The sequence below is a fragment of the Numida meleagris genome, chromosome 1 (genome assembly GCF_002078875.1).
Source record: "Numida meleagris isolate 19003 breed g44 Domestic line chromosome 1, NumMel1.0, whole genome shotgun sequence".
In the NCBI taxonomy this organism is placed as follows: Eukaryota; Metazoa; Chordata; class Aves; order Galliformes; family Numididae; genus Numida; species Numida meleagris.
In genome coordinates, this window is record NC_034409.1 from 110506148 (window position 1) to 110512147 (window position 6000).

A 6000-nucleotide genomic window follows, 5' to 3' on the forward strand; every position below is an offset into this window, starting at 1 on the left:
CCGGAAGAAACTGGGGCTTTCATTGCCAGAGGTATCTCTCCGACGGTTGTAATTTGTTCCCACACTCTTTGCTATGCTGGCAAAACTTGAAAGTGCGGTTCACTGTTTTTCTCTCCGTGCCTTTTCTCCTAAGTTAGCTCTTCTATCCTTGTGCTTACCCCAGCTGTTTCCCTGGGCACATCTGATCATCTATTGTCTTCACAATTGCTCTGAGTAATGAGAGGGGTGGGAAGATAAAGCTACTCAGAGGGTCTAATCACGTGCTGGTTCTTTCTAACAGAGCGGTGTCAAAATCTGCAGCCTGCTTCCCTTCAGAAGGGAATGTAGTGATGGAGGAAGCCAGGAAAGCAGAAACAGAGGTTGGGAGTTGATTGTAAGTATTCTCCTTGTACTGCCTGAAGAATGGAGGGGCTCTGGGGATTATGGACCAGCTGTGTGCTTGGTCCCTGGCTACTGAATATTACATCCTTATCCTTCCTTCCAGCAGCCACCCTCTCTGAGGGGATCGACACCCTCCTCTTTCACCCACGTATCCTTCTCCTCACTTCCTGTAGTCTGGCTCATCCTCAGGCAAGTGAAGCAAGCCCTGGCAGTAGGCTAAAATCTGTGTGTGATGAGGTGATGCCCCAGCCCTGCCACCCCACCAGAAATATCCTGAGGGAGATTTCCTGTGCGGAGCTGCTTGGTCCCTGCAAACCCACAGCACCTGGATGCTGTCAGTGCTGGAGCATCCCTATGGGCTGGCAGCTAGCCTGGCACGCAGCTGCCTCCAGGCTCTGGGCTTGGTGCTGCAGGAATCAGAATGGGTTGGAAGAAGCAGCTAAATTTCAGGGCCGGCTGATGAAAAGGAAGCAGCGTGCATTTGGGTAACTCTAGGTGTGATGTGCTTATTTTCAGAAACTGCACTGTTCCCTGAGCAAGGCAGCGACAGATCAAGCCTGAGCATCACAGTCATTTCAAGCAGGCATGTATGGGTACCGCTACTGAAAGAAGTGGTCCCACTTGCAAAAGAACAACCAGACTGAGTCAGAACAAAGCCAAATATCCTCTTACTCTTTGCTTTGCTCAATGCTAGCAACAGCAGCTATGTTTTAGCACCCGATGCACTGCTGTAGGCTGTCCTGCAGCACAGCTGCAAGGAATCCAGGCTGTCCCGTATCGAAGAAAACGGGGTAGATTTTCTTTACGCCCAGAAAGTTGGCAAGGCTCCAGAGTCAGCACAGGATGTGTGCCCAGCAAGACTGTGAGTTCCTTTAATATGCCCTACATCTTTTACACTGTAGCACAGAAGCAGAGCCTGCAGTTGTTCCGTGCCTGAGACAAGCTCACATGAGTTTTCCTGAGTATGGAGAACAAGATCACTAAGAATATTTTGGAGTCCTAAGTGCAGAGCCAGAGCTTGAGCATTCTGCCCTCTTTTGAGAGTTCCCCTTTGAAAAACCCCAACAAAACCCCAAAGCCACAGCGGCAGTATGCAGTTGCTGTGGTAAGCAGAAGAAAGCTCTCCTGCTGGCTGCCCTCTCCTGCCTCCCAGCTCTTGCTCGCTGAATGCAGGAGCATGTGAGGCCACACAGTGACCTGAATGAGGGAATTAGTCTGGATTAAAATTAACCAAGAAAAAAAAAAGGGGGTATGTGTGTGGGATCAGTTCTCGTGAGGCCAAAGAGGGAGATGACCTCAGGGTGAGAGCTGGTGGCAGGAGGCGGAGAAGCTGGGACAGCTCGGTCTGCCAGGAGGTGGCTCAGTGTATGATCACCAAACAGTGGTGCCCCTGCCAGGGCTGGGCTGCAGATCTTCTGCTCCCCAGCCTCACGCAATCCTGCATATTGAATGGGCTTCTGCAGCTCAGCAAGTGCAAAGAAGCGTCTCTGCATGAGCCAGTTGCTGCTGGGAGCTTAACGCTCTGAAGCATGAGCTAAATGCTCAGAAGCCTTCTGCTTCTGCCCCAGCTGCAGTTCTTGTGGTCTGGAAATGGTCCACCTGGGCTGTGCCTTTCCCTCAGGGCACTGCTGGCAATGCAGAGCCTATGGTTTGGTTCCCTGTATGACTGGAAGAGTGGGTTACATTTGGCCTCTTCAGGATATCTCTAGCTGAGATGATGGCATCAAGGACCAAATGGGGTCAGGCTGGAGGGGCTGTGAGCATGCTGATCTAGCTGTAGGTGTCCCTGTTCATTGCGAGGGAGTTGGACCAGATGGCCTTTGGGGGTCCCTTCCAACTCAAATCATTCAATGATTCTGTGAAATAACACAGGATAGGGCAAAAATACCGCCTGGTATTTACTCCACCTCCTTTTAGTAGGTATTTCAGACATCCGGAGGACACAAGCAAGCTCCATTGGATTTCACTGCCACATGGGTGTGTTGTAATCAGCCCACGCTGTCCTGGTGGTCTCTTACCATGCTGAGCACATTGCTGTCCCTTAAATAATGCTAAAAATAAGTAGTGATTATTATTAATTCCTAGGTTTGTTGCTTCACTGGCTCAGGTAGATAACAGTGGTTATTGGTGAGTCTGAAGTCCTGCTGAGAGCGTTCCATGTGGAATTCAGTACGAAATGAATTTCCTTTGAAGGAAAAGAAGGATAATCAATGACTCACATCAATGGCTGGGGATGGGAGCATCCCACCTACAAAACGATCGTGCCCTTCAAGAAGCTTCAAACACTGTTAAAATCAGAAGTGAGGGGAACTAACCCCTCCTCTCCCCCTCCACTCCAGAGTCAGAGGAGGAATCGAACACTGCAGCTCCTGATGTCAGAATTACCTCTAGAGGGAAAAAAAACCTCGGGACCCAGGAGGGACTTAAGGACAACCAAGGAAATGCCGAGTGCAGCCGTGGTAAATCTTTACACGAATAAGTAAACAAATGAATAGTCTTGTTAGAGTGCCTGGAAGATGCACTCAAAGAAGTTTCCAAACCCCACAAAGTCCACGTTGCTCCCACCTTACACGTTTCGCTCTGCTCTCCGTTGCTCGCAGACAGCAGCAGAAGGCCCCCTCCTTTGATTTACAATTAAATTAAGAATTACTTTGGTAAAAAGCAGCGCTTTTCCCTGCCTGCTTTGTTTTGTGCCTCCAGGCTGTGCAGACCCCCATGGCTTGCTGTGCAAGAGGCAGCATCGCACGGCTCGCGAGGAGCTGCAGGAACTGAAACCCGTTCTATGATTTATGGCACTAATAAGGCTCAACTGCCATTTCTTGTGGTTTCCTCCCAAGTCGTCTTTGATAATTTCTACTTGCACCGTGTTTATTGTTGCTGCTGCTAGGGTTCAGCTGGCAGGTAACTGTTGCACCGTTTCACAGGGTCAGCTCTTTTTGGCTCTCTCAGTTGTGTGGTTGTTATTAATAAACATTTCTGTTTGGAGAGCCCCAGAAGGGGCACGGAGGCACCGGCTCCCTCCTTCACCCTGTACTGCCTGGTGCTGCTGGAGCAATGAACTTCCAGGGCTGGCACTGGGAGCCCTCACCTTGGCCAGAGCAGGTCCCATTGATGGGGCTGGTGCCTCTTGGTGGTGGAACATAGTTAGTGCCAAGAGGTCGCGATGGCAGACAAGCAGGATCCTACTGCAGCTGGGGAGAAAGACTTGTGTTAGGGGATTGGAAGTGGAGAGACTTCACAGGGAACAGCCAGAGTAAATGTACGCTGCGTCTCGTGCAGCCTGCTGGCTGGGTGAGAGATTCCGTCTGTTCCCTCCAGTTTCTGTTTTTCTCCTGAGCTCACTTTTGGATGGCTCTTGGCCTCCTTTCATAAACTTGGCTGGAGGAAAGTCTGTGAAAACAATGAAACATTAGCACCCAAGGAGAGTCCTCGCTGCCATTCACAGCTCTGCTTTGATGATTTGCCTGGTAGCACGTGTGTGGAGGATTACGGGCGACACCACAAAGGTGCTGCTGAAGAGAGGCTGTGCCATTTTCTTTCCTGCTGCATGGGATCAGCAGCCCCTGGCTGGCTGCAGCTGTACGGATCACAGCACAGCTGGGTCTTGGTTTCACCTGCTCCATCCCAGGCTGCACACTGCGAGAGGGCACTGACGGAGGTGGGATTACAGCAGCCTGACAGACCACACTCGTGCTGGGGAAGAAAAATGGCTGCCCACTCTTCTCTGCCTGGATCCATGGGTATGTGAGTGCTGGGCAGCAGCACTGGAGGGTCACTAGTAGCCTTGAAGGGTGGTGGAGGCGGTGGGCACAGAGATGAGGGCCCAACTCCCTGTTGTTTCACACCTGCCCAGACCTTCATAGTGGGTGAGGCAGCAGGTGGCCTCTAACAGCTGGCCTGTCATCTGCACCTGGGCCACAACTCCTTTCTTTCCTAGCCTCTCCCATCACCAGGACTGCTTCTGTTGCCAACTATGCAGCAGAGGCCCATTGTGTTTTGCCTGAAGGGCATTGGAGGGCCCTCAGCGTCAGCTTTATCTGGGCGAGGTGTTTCCATCAAAGCTTGGCCTCCCTAATGGCAGAGCGCCTGAGAATTGGCACTGCCTCATGCCAATGAAAAGATAGATAAAACCTCGGAGGAAAAGAAAATTAAAGGCATTAAAATATGAAAGCGGCAACAGAAGTTTCACAAGGCAGCTCTCCTTATCAGAGCGAACTGCATAAATCTGCTTTCTGGGGCCTGTAATGTTTCAGGACATGCATGGGTTTGAAGTGCTGGTGGGAACCCAGCTTCTTTCTCTTTCCATGGCCTGATTTCTCAAGACAGGACAGTAACTCCTCTTGGAGCTTTCCTAGGAAGAGGCATGCATGGCTGTTGGCCAGCAGTGAGCCCCAGATGCTCTGCCACAGTCTCACTGTTCCCCAGAGCTACCTGCAGGGGCAGGTCTGGCTGTGGCCATTGCTTTGCATTGAGCCGTGGCTGGAAAGAGGGCTTAGCCAAATCAGCGACTCTAGGACCAAGTGTTTCCAATACCAAGGCAGCTAGATCCATCTGCTGCTTTTTGGAAAGCAGTAAATTATTGCTTCATCCCCTGCTGCACACGTACACACACAAACACCCACAGACTTCACAGTCTGAAGAACTGCTGTCTTTCTTGCTAGAAGGGCAATTTCTACTCTCATTTTCTATGCTCATTTGCCAGTAAATCCAGCTCTTCTCTTACGTGAGGGTTTGAAATAATTCTTACAGACAGATAAGAGGACCTGGACTTAAAATACCTCAAATCTTTATGGAATTGTACTGGGGTTTGTTCAGCTACCACATTGAAGATGAAGTGGGACAACCGAGACCATGCAGGGGATCAGCAAGAGCATCAGTGCTCGTGGTCCCCTGACTTGTCTTCCAGACCACTGAGAAGGCTCCAGCCTGTGCTGGTGTTGTGAGAACCAGAAAAAAAAATAAAATGCAAAAGTGCAAGTCTCCTTAAACCAAAGAAATTGTTTTGTGATAAGGCTTTTTTTACAGTTCTGATTCCTTCTAAAATTAAGAAATGTTCGGTTTTTTTTCTTCTTTCTCTCTCCTCCTTTAGACCTTTCCCACTTCGTTGCTGAAGAAGCAGGAATAAGAAAGGGGAGGGAAAAGAAGACATTAGGAAATCCAAGTGGAAATGAAAATAAAAAATGGGTAGGATTCAGCTGCCTAACCGTAGGCAAGGAGAGATATATGAGATACTTCAGGATTCCCTTCAGCGGCAGCTTTACAAAGGCACGGTATCTGTTAGGTCCTCTGTCATGTCCGCAGCTGTGTGCAGATGCTGTGGATGCTCCAGCACTTCTAATGGGCAGCAGGATTTGAGCAGCAAAACCTTCTTGGAATAAAACAGAAATTTTCTAACAGATGTATGGAGTTTTAAGGATTCAGAAAACCGACGACATATTTTGAAGGACTGAAAAATAACATTCTCCCTTGCTCAAGTTTGTGAAAATCTCCTTAGAATCAGTGTCAAGCCAATAACGCACGGTGTGCCAGCCTGATTGTATTTGCTGCCATCTTCCATACACGCACCATCAGCTGGCAGGCATACACAGAGTAGGGGGTTCCATAAGCTGCTCTTTTTAA